Below are 13812 nucleotides of genomic sequence, written 5' to 3'. Positions count from 1 at the left end.
ACATAAGGGTTTAATATATTTCATCAAGCTTTTGGCACCACCACAGTGAAATTCCACTTTATGGCTCAAAAAACCCATTGTCTCCTCTGACCTCCTGCATAAAGGTCCTGTGAAGGGTCTGGAGCACGAGTCCTGTGTTCACCCTGGAGAAAAAGAGGCTCAGGGATGACCTTATTGCCCTCTGCAGCTCCCTGACAGGGGGCTGGAGCCAGGATCAATCTCTTTTCCCAGGTAACAAAGAACAGGGCAAGAAGAAATGGACTCAGCTTGCACAAGGGGAGGTTTAGGTTGGATATTAGGAAAAATTTCTTCATGGAAAGGGTTGTCAAACACTGGAACAGGCTGTCCAGGGAGGTGGTGGAGTTACCATCTCCAGAGCTGTTTAAGGATCTCTAGGTGTGGCACCTGGGGACATGATTTAGTGATGGATTTGGTAGTGCTGGGTAAATGGTTGCACTCAATGATCTTAACAGTCTTTTCCAACTTAAATGGCTCTGTGATTCTATAGCACAAAATGATGCACAGTAATTCCTGTGTTAAGCCTGACTTCTGTCTGTTAGATGTCTTTCAGAGACATAGTGATGTCTGATTTCAAAGTCTTCAAAAGGAGGGAAAAACAACAGTTTTCTTATGAAGTAATTCTGTTGGTTTGAAGTTATTATTGTTAAAATCCTACCCTGTCTCATTTGAATTTGCCTTGCTTCCATTCCTAGTTTTGGAATTTTATTGTGCCTTTAGTATTAGATTAAGCCTGCACTTACAGAAAGCCATGCAGTCAGAGCTCTCACTACAGCACTCGTGTTTGAATCAGTTTGTGTTGCCTTCTCTACAATTAGAAAACTTTTTATCAGGAGCTTGGGCAACACCTACTTCTGCTGTTGTAACCCAAATCTTCCTGTCAATACCAAACCTTTAAAAAATGAAGTGTTTGGTCCTTTTCTGTTCCTCACTGAATGCCAAAAAAACAGATACAGCATGAGGGTGGTTCTGCTTAAGCTCATTAAGCTCACACAGACAGCATTCAGGCTCAGAAAGGAAACCCACAGTTGCATACAAATAGACTGTAATTTATGTTGGGAATCTGAAATCTGATTAGACAAGGAACTGAAGGAAAATGCTTGGTTCCTTTACTTTTCTAAAAATGACTAATCACAATTAAAAATATGCCCTGGTTGTGCATTTAGCATTTGGGCTTCATGTAAATTGTCTTTTTCTGGGCAAATCAGAAGAGAATGTATTGACATGGGAAGTTTAACAGCATGTAACTGAAAAAAAAAAAAGTAAATGTAGTTATTTCATTCCTGCTTCTTACAATGTGTGTAAAATAAGATAATAAACTTACTGGAGGTAAGCACAGTAGTGGAAATATGGACATTACCCTGGCACAGATCATTTGAGTTATCCTGGGTTTAGGTACAGATGAAGGGAAATAAGGATGATACCAGTATTAGGTTTGATCTGTAAAACATTTCAAAGTGAAATGCAGCCCATCAAGAGTTAGGTTATAAATTTACTGGCAGAACTGAACTATTTCAGTTTGACTCGAGGGGTTTTATGCCTAACCTATAATGTCTAATAAAATGGTGAATGTAGCTTATTGATTATCCAACTTGTTTTGAATTCATCTACTTTCCTTTAGTACAAGAGTTCCACTAACGACTTTATTGTATTTAAGAATAATAAAAGTGGTTTGTTTGCATTCGGTGATATTTCCAGATACAAGAATCTGGAAATTCACTACTTTTTGAGGCCCTTTCTCATTTGTAAGAAAATAAAATACATTTCTTCCTCATGCAGGTACTGGATGAATGCTTTTGAGATGCTGAGATATTACAGTGGCCCCTGGACTAGGAAGTGAGAGAGAATATGGAGTCATCCAGCACAGCAATCCTTGGAAATGAAATAAATTCTGTCATTTATTATTTTTTTTCCCAATAACATCTGGACATGGTGATAAGGGATCCACTATGTGATGAGCTTTAGGCAGGGTAATGGAAAAACTGCCCATTCCTCCACGAGGTTTGTTTCCTGGATTTAGAGGTGAAAGACAACTGATGGATTTGGAAAACGTAAAGTATAAAAACAACAGAGTGTTCATGTAAACATGGTAGGGATCACAGCCAAAGCTGTGAAAGCTATTTTGGAGCTGGTTTGGGAGCCCTGTTACACTCAGTCTCTCTCACATCTCTGTGGTGCTTTTGGTGCGCTGTCTACTGCAGAGAGAGGAGTTTGATGGCCAGGTGAGGTGTGTGAGGGCCTGGTTTGCTGTGCTAAATGGCATGCAGGTTTGGGCAGGTGTTGGCAGAGGGCTGTGCAGACAGATCACACCTTTACAAGGCTGGTTTGACAGTGCTGCTGTTCTGACTTGATGTGTCCCACCAGATGGGCCACAGGCCTGGTGTGCTAACAAAGTTTAGGAGATTTTTTTATGAAATCTTTGTTATCTGCCTGTGGGCCATGGAGCCACTGTGGGTGTGTTTGCAAAAGAATGTATGGCCTTACCATGTCAGCAAATATTCCTTGTGGATATGAGTTTGTTCAGGCCAGTTCAGAAAGCAAAACTCCATGGAAAGAAGAAAAAAGTTGAGAGTCATAAAGGCAAATGCTGTAACTTGTGGAATATAGATGACTTGCAAAGTTTTGTTCCTGTGGGAAAAAAATAAGAAAAATAATGCAAAATCTCCATTCCACAATATCAATACCAAGCAGTGCTTATTTTCATCTAATTTTTGAGCTGGTTTTGTTTTATATTCAGTAGAGCTATAGACCGAAAGGCTTTGACATCTGATTGAAATGCACCATGCACAGGGGTTAAAGGAGGTTTCCTGGCAAAATGCTCAAGAGCCCTTCAACTGCTGCTTCCCTGACTTGTATTTCCTACTTAATATACCCTGTCTTACTACTGCTTACTCTGTATTCATCTGAACTTAGCATCATGCACGTTCTATTTCTGCCCTTTTACGTGGCTCTGCTTGATAAATCTTCAGAACCAGCAGGCTGGGAGAGTGAAAGTGCAACCAGGAGCTGTTGAGAGTAAATGGCAGTGGGTAGCACTTTGGGCCAGGGCAGTGAGAGTTCACTGTAACAGAGCATAAATTGACAGAAAGGTGTTGGCAGTTTACCATTGCTATGATAGCTGCTATAAAAGTGTGTTTCTAGGTGCAAGAAACACTTAATGAAATGCCCTGACCTGTGTTATGTGGGAGGTTGGATTAGATAAATGTAACAATGCTCTAAGAATTAGTCTATGAACTATGGATATTGCCATGAAAAAGCCTTATGAGCATAAATGGAGAATGCTAACGTCCCCCAGAATGAGCAATAAAAAGCAGACTATAAATCTCTTTAGCACCCTGGTCTATTATCTAACTTAACCACCATCTGTTGCATTCAATATATTTCTCAGCTTTAGGTTTCTGCAATCAGTCTTGGATTTGCGATGTGTTTCCCAAATTGGTGAAATAAAAATGGATTGGCCCAAATGAGAAGCAGCATATAAGACTACTAATTATCAGCAATCTATATTTCAGCATCAGATTTGCTGGGGCAATTTCTTCTCTCTGCTGCTCTCATTCATGGCAGCAATGCAGAGAAAAATTATATTTAAGGAGTTTATCCTTACCAGTAACGAAATTTTCCTGATTGTAATGAAGATACTTGTTGAATATTGATATAAAATAGCACTCTATTTTTCTTCACTGCAATTATGGAAATGACTAAATTTAGGGAGAAAGTAGAGTCTATCTGAAGGTTTCATTAATGTCTGAATATTATACAAAAAAGTTTGTATCTCTTCTAAAAGAAACCTTCAATACCTGGAATATAGAGGATGGTGGTGAAATTAAATTAATTCCTCTGCTAACCCAGCAAGTGTATTGATAATGTACTGCATGATTATTTAAAATGTCATTATTAAAATGAATTTTATTAAGGTTTTATACTGCCATCTAGTATCTAAGCACCTCCCTCATATATTCAAGGTTAATAGAGAAATGCCTTTTTGAGATTTTTGGAGTATCAGTCTCTTGATTTCTAGAGAGAGGAATAACTCGATTTAATTCAAGTGGCTAAGATAGAATATAAGAACTTTTCTTACCATTTTCTTAACAGTGTTGTCTGCATTGACACTGTTTTGCAATAGGACTTTTAGAACCAGGGGCCACATCCTTCCTTGTCTTGTGCAAGTGACTTTTTTAATCCCTCAGGATCAAGCCTAATATGATCAAATTAAACTCCTGGTGATTCTGATTGGAGTTGAAAGACTCCTTGATATAACCAGCCTGCGAAAAACTAAATGACAAATGGCATTTTTCCAAGGAATGGGTGTTAAAAGTGGGTAAAATCAGTAAAGTGAAGGGACTGGACTCTTCAAACAGCACAATCTCTTAGTCCTTCACTGTCATAATAAGAAACAAAAGTCTTCATTTAACTCCTAGTTTGCATTCAGACCTCCTGAACTTAAAGCAAATAGTGAGTGGTGAAACTTTTCCGGTCATATTACAAGTTTGGCTAATCAGTGCCTATTATACTGTAAAAGGCTCTGCTGATGTGCCCCTTAGCGTTTTACCCAGTAACACACCTTCCATCCGACACTGTGCAATTACCCTGCTCTTCCAGAGCCTGCCAGAAGCAGCAATAACACTGCATCAGAGGAGGATCATTATCCAAGGCACCTCGCAGGCTAAATACGCACAGTTCTGCTGCACTTGCAGCCCACAAAGGATGAAGGCACCAATAACTGTGAGGTGCTCAGCCATTCATTTGCATTGTTTCAGGGAAAGCCAGGCCTGTCAGGACTTCCCACTAGCAGGCATGAAAGAAAGAATAAAAATAAAAATCTGCCAATGTTTTAGGCCTTTTTTTTTTTTTTCCTCTGTTCTCACAGAAGTAGTGAATTAGTTCATTCATTTGGGGCAAGTGAAACATTCTGTGTGGCTGGGTTCCCTCAGTGTGAGTCAGTGTTATTCAGACCCTGGGCTGTGTTTTTAATGCCTGTCCTCACATAAAAGACACAAACTTTCCTTTGGTGCTCACTTTGCCAGGAATTCTGCAGGTGAGAAATGGGAACCCTGGGAGGAGAATGTGCCCTTGGATGCTGCAGGATGAGTGAGGCTGGTGCCCAACTCCCAAACCTGTTTATAGGAGGCTCCTGGGGTGGCTCAGAGGGCTTTACCCCATGTTCAGTGCAGAGCAAGTAGCAGCCTATAGAAGCTTTCCTTTCCCAGTTTATACAACATTCCTTTGCCAGACTGCTCGGACTCAAGGATTACCAGCTTGAGGATCCCAACACAGCAGAAAAAAATCCTCTTTGTGCTTCCAGACCCCTGTGTACTCTGCAGTGATGTGATACCCTTGATTACCATGATTGCAGAACACAAAAAGAGAACAAAGCAATATCTGCAAAAATTGCTGCAAACTTAAATATCAACACAATTTCCCACTTGTTTAGCAAGAACCATGGGCTGCTTTACCTGAGAAAATCCTTCCTGCAGTCAGCCCTGGGATATTTCCTGGAGGTCCTTGCTATCCCTGTGATAGAAACTGGAGTCTCTTATGATCATTTCTTTGCTGTGCTGAGGATAAAATGAAAGCCAAAAGCTGAGGATTACAGACCCATCTTACAGCAATTGTTAATCTAACTTTCATTAACAGTTAAAACTCTTGCAGGGGGAATATATGAAAATTACTGCTTTCCAAGTAGATCTGTTAATTATTATTAGTCAGTACGCTTATTAGGCACCGATGGAAACTTGGCACTCAATAGGTACCTATTAAACTATGTTAGAGAACATCATATTAATATTTAATATAAAAACTGCATGAATCATCTGTTCTTTTAACACTGGGCCATATCTTCAGCAGGCATGAATCAGTCCAATGCCAGCAAGAGAGCTGGTCAGTTTTTACAGCCTAGGATCTGGTTTAACATTTGCTACGTGAAAAACAGGATGACATTTCTTTTAACTTTTAACAGAAATTTGGAGTTTGTTCCCTTTTCTGTCACCCATCTGGCAGAATTGTAATTAGCAGAATTTAAAGGCATGACACTGAATCTGTTAGGCAGTCACACAATCAGGCGAATTTGCAGTGTAATTAATAGATGCAGGGGACATGATCTATTTAAGATCACAGGGTCTTGGATGCAGTAGCAACTCAGATAATTCAGGCTGAGCTGCCTTGTTTCTAAATAACGCCCTGTTTTAAATAGGACATCCTCCCATGTGTTCTTTACACTTAAATCCGTAGCTGTGTCAGGACAAAAAACACGACGTGATCAGCATCCTTCAGCCTGCACTTATGACCGAACATGGCATCCTGGTTCATGACAATGTAGACAAGCTTTTGCAGATCAAACAGGAATAGCCTGAGAAGTTATTGCCTCAGTTCCCACCCTTCAGCTGGAATGTGCTCTTGCACATCCCGTTTGCTCAGTGTAATAAAGAATATGTATGAGGCCCTAGCACAAAGTGCTCAGAGAAGCTGTGGCTGCCCCATCCCTGGAAGTGTCCAAGGCCAGGTTGGATGGGGTCTGAGCAACCTGCTTTTCAGGAAAGTGTCCCTGCCCATGGCAGGGGATTGGAATGAGATGATCTTTAATGATGTTCCAATCCAAGCCATTCTGTGATAAATTATCCTCCATTCCTGCACCTCACTGGGAAGTGCTGTAATTACCACCTGCCAAGTGCTAGTTTTGTTAGTAGGGGCAATATTGCCATAAACCACTTCAGATCAACTTTAAGAGCTTGTCTTCCTGCCCTAAACTGTGCTGACATTCTGACTCCAATGGCAAGCTGTTTTTCTCTAAGAATTTAGGGCATATTACTTCAATGAGAGGTAAATACCCATAATTTTTCAGCTCAGTTCAGGCTTTGTGACCTTGCCAGCTGTGAGCTGAAGATATTTGTCAGAATTCTAGGGCTATGTATTTTTCATCAGTTACAGCAATTTAACAATTGCACAAATCAGTTCAGTATTTTATTCCTAGTTCATTTATTTATGACAATTCTGAAGGGAAAGCATTAGGTACTGTCCCTGAGATCTTAAATACAATCACATGGAGATTAAGCTGTGCACAAATACGTTCATCCAAATGCAAATATATGCCTTTGTTCATAGGGCCCAATCTTAATTTGTGCATAATATATTACTTTAAATAATAATTTTCATTAGGACAAAAGTTGCACAGCCCAGCTTGTAATGAGGGATGGAGTATAGGCTTTGTGAGAAAAGCAAACAAAACTAAAATCTTGACCTACATTTTCTGGAGGACACTAGTGTGAAAAAAAGAAATCTATCTGATTTATTCACTTTAATTTAAGGAGTACAGCTGAGGGATCTAATTCAAGTAGCAGGTTTAGATTTCCTGTAAGGTTCATGTAGAGGATAGCACTTCCAAAGTCTGATTTGGGCCCTATGAAATCTGGACAATTCTCTAATGAAGAGTATCTCCTGACTTTGAAAACAAGAGAGCTATGTAATGGCTAAATTCATGACTTATGGATATCTTCATTTAATACTTCAAGTTAACTTTAGATGAATCACAATCACAGATCAACTGCAAAGCTTTAGAGAGATTTTCCTGAGAATGTCAGTAAATCTTAGTTAACATCTACACAGTACAGGAAGCTCCAGGTGTGGCCTCACCAGTGCCAAGGAGAAGGGAAGGACCACTGCTCTCAACATGCTGGCAATGGTTTCTCAAATGCAGCCCAGGATACCATTAATCTTCTTTGCTGGAAGGGCACCTTTCTGTCTCCTGTTCAGCTTGGTTTCCAGCAGAATCCACATGTCCTTTTCTGTCAATCTGCCTTCCAGCTGAGCAGCCCCCAGCACGTACTGGTGCCTGGGGCTGTTCCTTCCCAGGTTCAAGATTTTGTACTTGTTGAACTCCACGAGGTTCCTATCTCATTTCTCCAGACCTTGAGGTCCCTCTGGATGGCAGCACATTCCTCTGGCATATCAGCATCTCCTCCTGGTTCTTTATCACCAGCAAACTTGCTGAGGGGATGCTCCATATCCAAATCAGTAATGAAAATGTTAAACAAGACTGGACCCTGGGGTCTCCAACTCGACTTTGTGCCACTGATCCCCCTTCCCTGGACCTGCCTTGCAGCCAGTTTTCAACCCACCTCCCTGCTCATCCAGCCACATATCAACAGCTTAGAAACACAGAATAGTTTAGGCTGGAAAAGATCTTCAAAATCTTTGTGCATGTATAAATGGGGAGTATCAAGATAATATTCTAGTATCAAGATAGGGAGAAAGAAATTGAAATAAAATGTCTTTTAACAGAAATATTGACTTTGGGAAATAATCAAATATGCATTGCCAGCCTCTTTGATTGGCTGTGAATGTTATGGAACTTCCTTGTTTATATATTTCATGAAATGAATTTCTAAATGATTAGCTACAGAGACACAGATATGTAATGAACAGATGTGTAAGAGGTTGCTATGATTCTATGAGCGTAGCATAATTACAGAAAACCTCTCAACCCTCTTAAAAATAATCATCGTATAAGTGGTTTCCTCTTAAAATCAAATGTTTTGAGAATATATACATGTACTAGATATATGAATATACTATAAAGACACCAAAGCTTTTCTCTATCCAGAATCTCAACTTCAATTTCAAATGCCTCCTTGCTAAAGTGTTCACTTTTTTGCTTTGCTGGTAGCTGAATGTCACTTTGAGTTGGTCAAATCGCAGGTGCAGAACAGGAAGGAAATTGTTTTAGGAAGTCTGGGCTTGATTTCTGCTCTCTGCTGAGTTTCCCATCTCCCTGAGTCCGAAAGCAGAGTGCTTCCTGCACAGGATGGCACAGCACCAGGCTTAAGCCTTGCACAGGGAGCTTGAACAGTGATCTGTAAGAAAATCAGGTACTTGACAGACTCATTTTGCACTGTGGCAAAAATGGTACAAGCAAGGAAGGTTCCTTCTTTGACTTAAATAAAAGAAGTTCCAAAATATTTCTTCTATAAAAGTAAATAATTGTTTAAATATTATGCTGGTGTGCCAAATTTAAATTATCACTGGCTTCTTTAAACCATTTTAACACTTGTAGATCAACTCAGGATGTTTCCAGGATGATGTTTAGTTTGGGAGTTGTCTTCCATAAGCCCCAGTTTTCCTTGTCCCTTCAGTGGGTAGCTGTTATTGTATATAGAACTTATGTTGCCTCTAGTTTTGTCCTCAGGAGGCTGTAATTCAACTGAGAAGGAAATTCAGCTCATGTTCTAATAGGAAAAATTCAGAAGAGCAAGAAGGCGAAGCAGCTATGTGGCAACTTTTAACACCACCAGTTAGCACAATTAAAACACAACTATGCTTTGGGAAGACCAAGCATTTATTTCTGAAAGGGAATGAATGATTTTCTCTAAATCAGTAAATTAAAAAGTTATTCCATCACTTAAAAGCTGCACAGAGAAAAAACAAATCCAGTGTAAAACTGTATGAAAGGCTCCTTTTATGAGCAACAATAAAACATTCAGTTTTCACCAAAGAAAATCTTATAGGCTCTTTGAGGAACAGCCTCCCTTATCAAAGCCTCCCAAGATGGACTGGACTAGCAGCATTAAGAGTCACTTTGTGGCCATGCATGATGGATCATGTCTGGGTTGCATGTCTGCTTGCAGCCCGTAGGGCATCAGATGTTGCACCCTTATACATGGCTGAGGAGAAGCAGAAAGGGGAAAGTTGCCTCTTGGCTTTGCTCTGGCACCAAACAGGACCTCAAAGGGAAAAGTTGGGCTCTTCAAGGAAAATAAGAGCTCAGCAGATGGCGAGAAAAGCTTATTGAAACAGGGTAAGGGCACAGACAGAGAGGCTGTCTGTGAGTGCTGCCTACTGGGAGAAAGAAGGTGCCACACCATCACATCAAGACTTCTGTATGAAAGGGAGAAAAGACTTCCTGGGGACCAGGAAAGGACAGGCTGGGATCTGCTGCTACTCATCTGCTAAAGAACCTCTTCCACAGGGAGAGTTTTCTTTACAGGAGAGAGAAAAGAAACCATGCAGCTTAGTTTCTGTTGTAAGAAAAACAAGTTTCAGAGCCTACAGAGCCTTCTGGTGCTTGTGGGGAAGTACTCATAAGGAAGGAGTCAAGCCTCAAACCTCTGGCTGAATCAGTGCCCTGGCACAGTGAAAATTCTTTGCCACTTTTATGCCTTAGCATTTCCATCTGCAGGAAGGGAATTTATCAGCTGCACAAGACTGCTGCAAATAGAATTAATTGATATTTGCACAGTGTTTTGCAAGGGCAGCATTTTATTGTTGCTTATTTGTTTATCCATCAACCCATGTTACTCTTTCATCTCAGTAATAATACTCTGCAAATAGTAGATTTCTTCAAATAGGATAAAACCAGGACATTGAGCATAAAACCACACTACTTACATGTATTCACTGTGAAAAGAATGTTTCCAGACCTTTCCATAAAAATGTTAAGAAATAAAAAACAAACCACTATTGAAACACATTTTGGATCTTAAGCAAAAAGTCATATTGATATATTTTTATTTTCATTAATTTTCTCTTAATTAAAAAAAAAAAAAAGTGTAAAGAAAAATTGATTAGACTTATGGGAGAGAAAAAAGGAATGACCTCCTGAAGGAAAAGGAAATTGCACAAGTCACTGTCAGAGGGGTTTATTTCTCCTAACTCTGCCGACTGCAGGTTCAGTGTCCAGCCTCTATTAACTGTGTACACCAATTGAAGCAACCAATGAGCCCATTTCCTTTAGACATGATTTGTTTTGGGAGGTCCTTGAGACAGAGCTATGGATCAAAAAGCTAAGTATTTAGTAATAAGATTGCATTTGAGCCACACAGATCTGAGTGTGTAGGCAAACAAAGGAGAAATGTAGCTCTCTCTCCCAGAGCGGTGTTGCTGTGAGTCATGGGCTGTCCTGCAATCACACAGGAACAGGCAATGTTTGTAATAACCTGAATTCAACCCAAATTGCCAACATGTTTAGTAACCAATATAATTCTGTCTCAGGAGCACAGCAGCCTTCAGAGTGCTTTTGGAGTCAGCCAGCTCAAAAGCCATGCAGGAGTCAATCAAGAAATTCGATTTCCCATTATTTTTCTCATAGTTTTCTTTATACCTTTATTTTTTTTTTTAACCTTCTACATTTTTTACAAGATTTTTGTTCCTGTTTGTTTGCCTGCTTGGTTTTGGTTTTGTTTCGTTGTTTTGGGGTCCTTTTCTCTATGGTTTCTATAAGTGATCATTATGTTCCAGTGGAGTTTGCAACCATCCAATAGAAGAAATGCCTCTCTATACATGTTCTGTATTTCACAGGAGCATATAATCCATGGATTGTACTAATATTTAACTACAATAACACAACCAGGATTTCTACATAGATGACAGTCTGCTGTGCTCCCAGCTTCCTGCTACTGGATTCAATATTTGTGTAGAAGCTTTATATTTTTTATCACACATCTGTGTCCTTGCTGCCTGCCCTGTTTGTTTCCAACCAACCAATCAAGCAATCAAGGTCGCTGTGTTTTCTGTGTACCCCTGCCCAACCATTAAATGGTTTGCAATTCAATTATTGTGTATTAAAACTTGTAATGTATTGCATTAGTAACTGTAATACAATTACAGTTCTGAGTCAAAGTCAATTAATACCTATTTGACTGTCAGGGCCCTCCTGCACTGTGAGTGTAAGAACTGAGATCCAGATCCTTTAAGGGTCTGGTGAGAAGGACTTGCCTTTTATGGGATTATATCTGTTTAGTTTTACTGCTTATAGCAGCCTTCTAGTACCTAAAATGGGCCTACAAGGAGGCTGGAGAGGGACTTTTTGCAGGATCATGTAGTGATATGCCAAGGAGAATGGCTGTAAACTCAGGGAAATACTAATTTTAGGTATTAAGAATAAAGTCTTTACTGTGAGGGCTGTGAGGCACCGGCACAGGTTGCCCAGAGAAGCTGTGGATGCCCAGCCTTGGAATTGTTCAAGTCCATGTTGGATGGCACTTGGAGCAACCTGTTCTAGTGGAATTTGTCCCTGACCATGGGAGGAGGTTGGAACTAGGTGATCTTTAAGAACCGTTCCAACCTGAGCCATCCTGTAGTCCATTTCTATGATCTATGGGATTAAGACTGTTGAATATAGCCCTGAAAAATACATTTCAGCTTCTTCATTCAAACTTCAGTTCATGGCCCACAAAAAGGTTTTAATTATTTTATTATTTTAAAAAATATTTTTATTTTTATTATTATTATTTATAATTATTCATTTTATTTAAAAATGAGTGTTATATATCATAATAAATGAGTATTCAATTTAGTCTCAACCTCTTCTGATGGCTCATGGAAACTTATAAACACTACCAGTCTGTAATTGATAATGGGAAAAGGGCACCTGTAAGACTGTGGATCTGTTTATATTTATTATTTCTAATCTTTAGCATGGCATTTAATCCTGTGTCACTATCAAACTATACATCTTTCCAGTGATGTCAGGTTGATGAGAATGTTCTATAAACCACAGTTCCAGGAGCACCAGAAACTGGGCATCATTCTTTTCCCTCAGAAACAGTTGAATAAAATTTGCAGATAATCTTTGGCAGTAAATTCAGACCTGTATTTTTCTCCCCACTGATAATACAGGATCAAAATCAACAATGTCATCTGTTACTTTTAAAATTGACTTCACACACAGTACTTACACTTGAATTTCTCTTTCCTTACCGTTGTGTTGAAGATTCCCCCTGAAACACCAAACTCTCTTTGTTTGGAAGGCACAGCCTCAAGATCTGACAGAACCACTACTGAGGACAATATCGTGGCTCTTTTCCTTTTAGATTTGATCTTAGGAAAACAATGCACATTACAACAATGCAAAAATAACATTCTTCTGAGAACAGTATTGGGTTTTTTTCCCGAAAATGCAGAAGTGTACCAGAAATTTCTATGTTTTCACATTCCAGCATACAGGTCATAATGTATACAGTAAAGATAAAATTGCAGGAAGAAATCAATTCTGTTATCAATTTAAACGTATGGTTCACTACAAGTAAACATATGTTTCTCTTTCTCCTTTTTTGTGCACTGTAATGAAGTTTTAGGTAATAAAATGTGTTGCCTGAAGATAAGAAGTACTATCTAAAACACATTTCTGTCAATTAAATTGTCTTCTATTACTTCATTGAAGCTCTAGTGGACTTCTGATTTGACTGATTTTTAAGAACACTGGAGAACACAAGTCATTTGAATTGGGATGCTCATTGCTAATTTATGGTGTTTAACCATAACGGAGATAGAACATAATACTTGGGAAATTGCTTTTTATTATGAATGAGTTCTTAGCATTTAACTTTTAGGTTTTTATAAAGCTATATCTGCCAGAGAACCTTCCATTTTAACTTGTACTGTTTGTTTGTTTATTTAGTGGTTTGTCCCACTAATTAACTATAAAATTTGCAATGAATTAAGGCTGAGGAACTATCCTCCCATACATTTAACTCTCTTTAATGACCTCATTGAGATAATCCAATACTTAAATGCCAATGAAGTTGAGATGCTTTAAAGGTTATAATGAATTAGCACTTATTTCAATGCACACTGTGGCGAACAAGTGTCCTTGCAAATGTATAGCTCATAAATTAATTTTGCCATAAGAGAAATAGCCTATGAAAATTAAGTGCCATGGACATGTAACGTTGTGGGAATATGAACATTCCCAGGCAGTGCAAGTAATATAAACACATTTTAAATTATCCTCTGTTCCCTTTCAATAACTCTGAAGGATTTCTTGTGTCTTTACATTGGTGTTTTAGAGGAAAGAGTGATTTCAGT

Source organism: Cyanistes caeruleus, chromosome 4, assembly GCF_971803275.1.
Source record: "Cyanistes caeruleus chromosome 4, bCyaCae1.hap1.1, whole genome shotgun sequence".
In the NCBI taxonomy this organism is placed as follows: Eukaryota; Metazoa; Chordata; class Aves; order Passeriformes; family Paridae; genus Cyanistes; species Cyanistes caeruleus.
Note: the sequence above shows the minus strand (reverse complement) of the source record.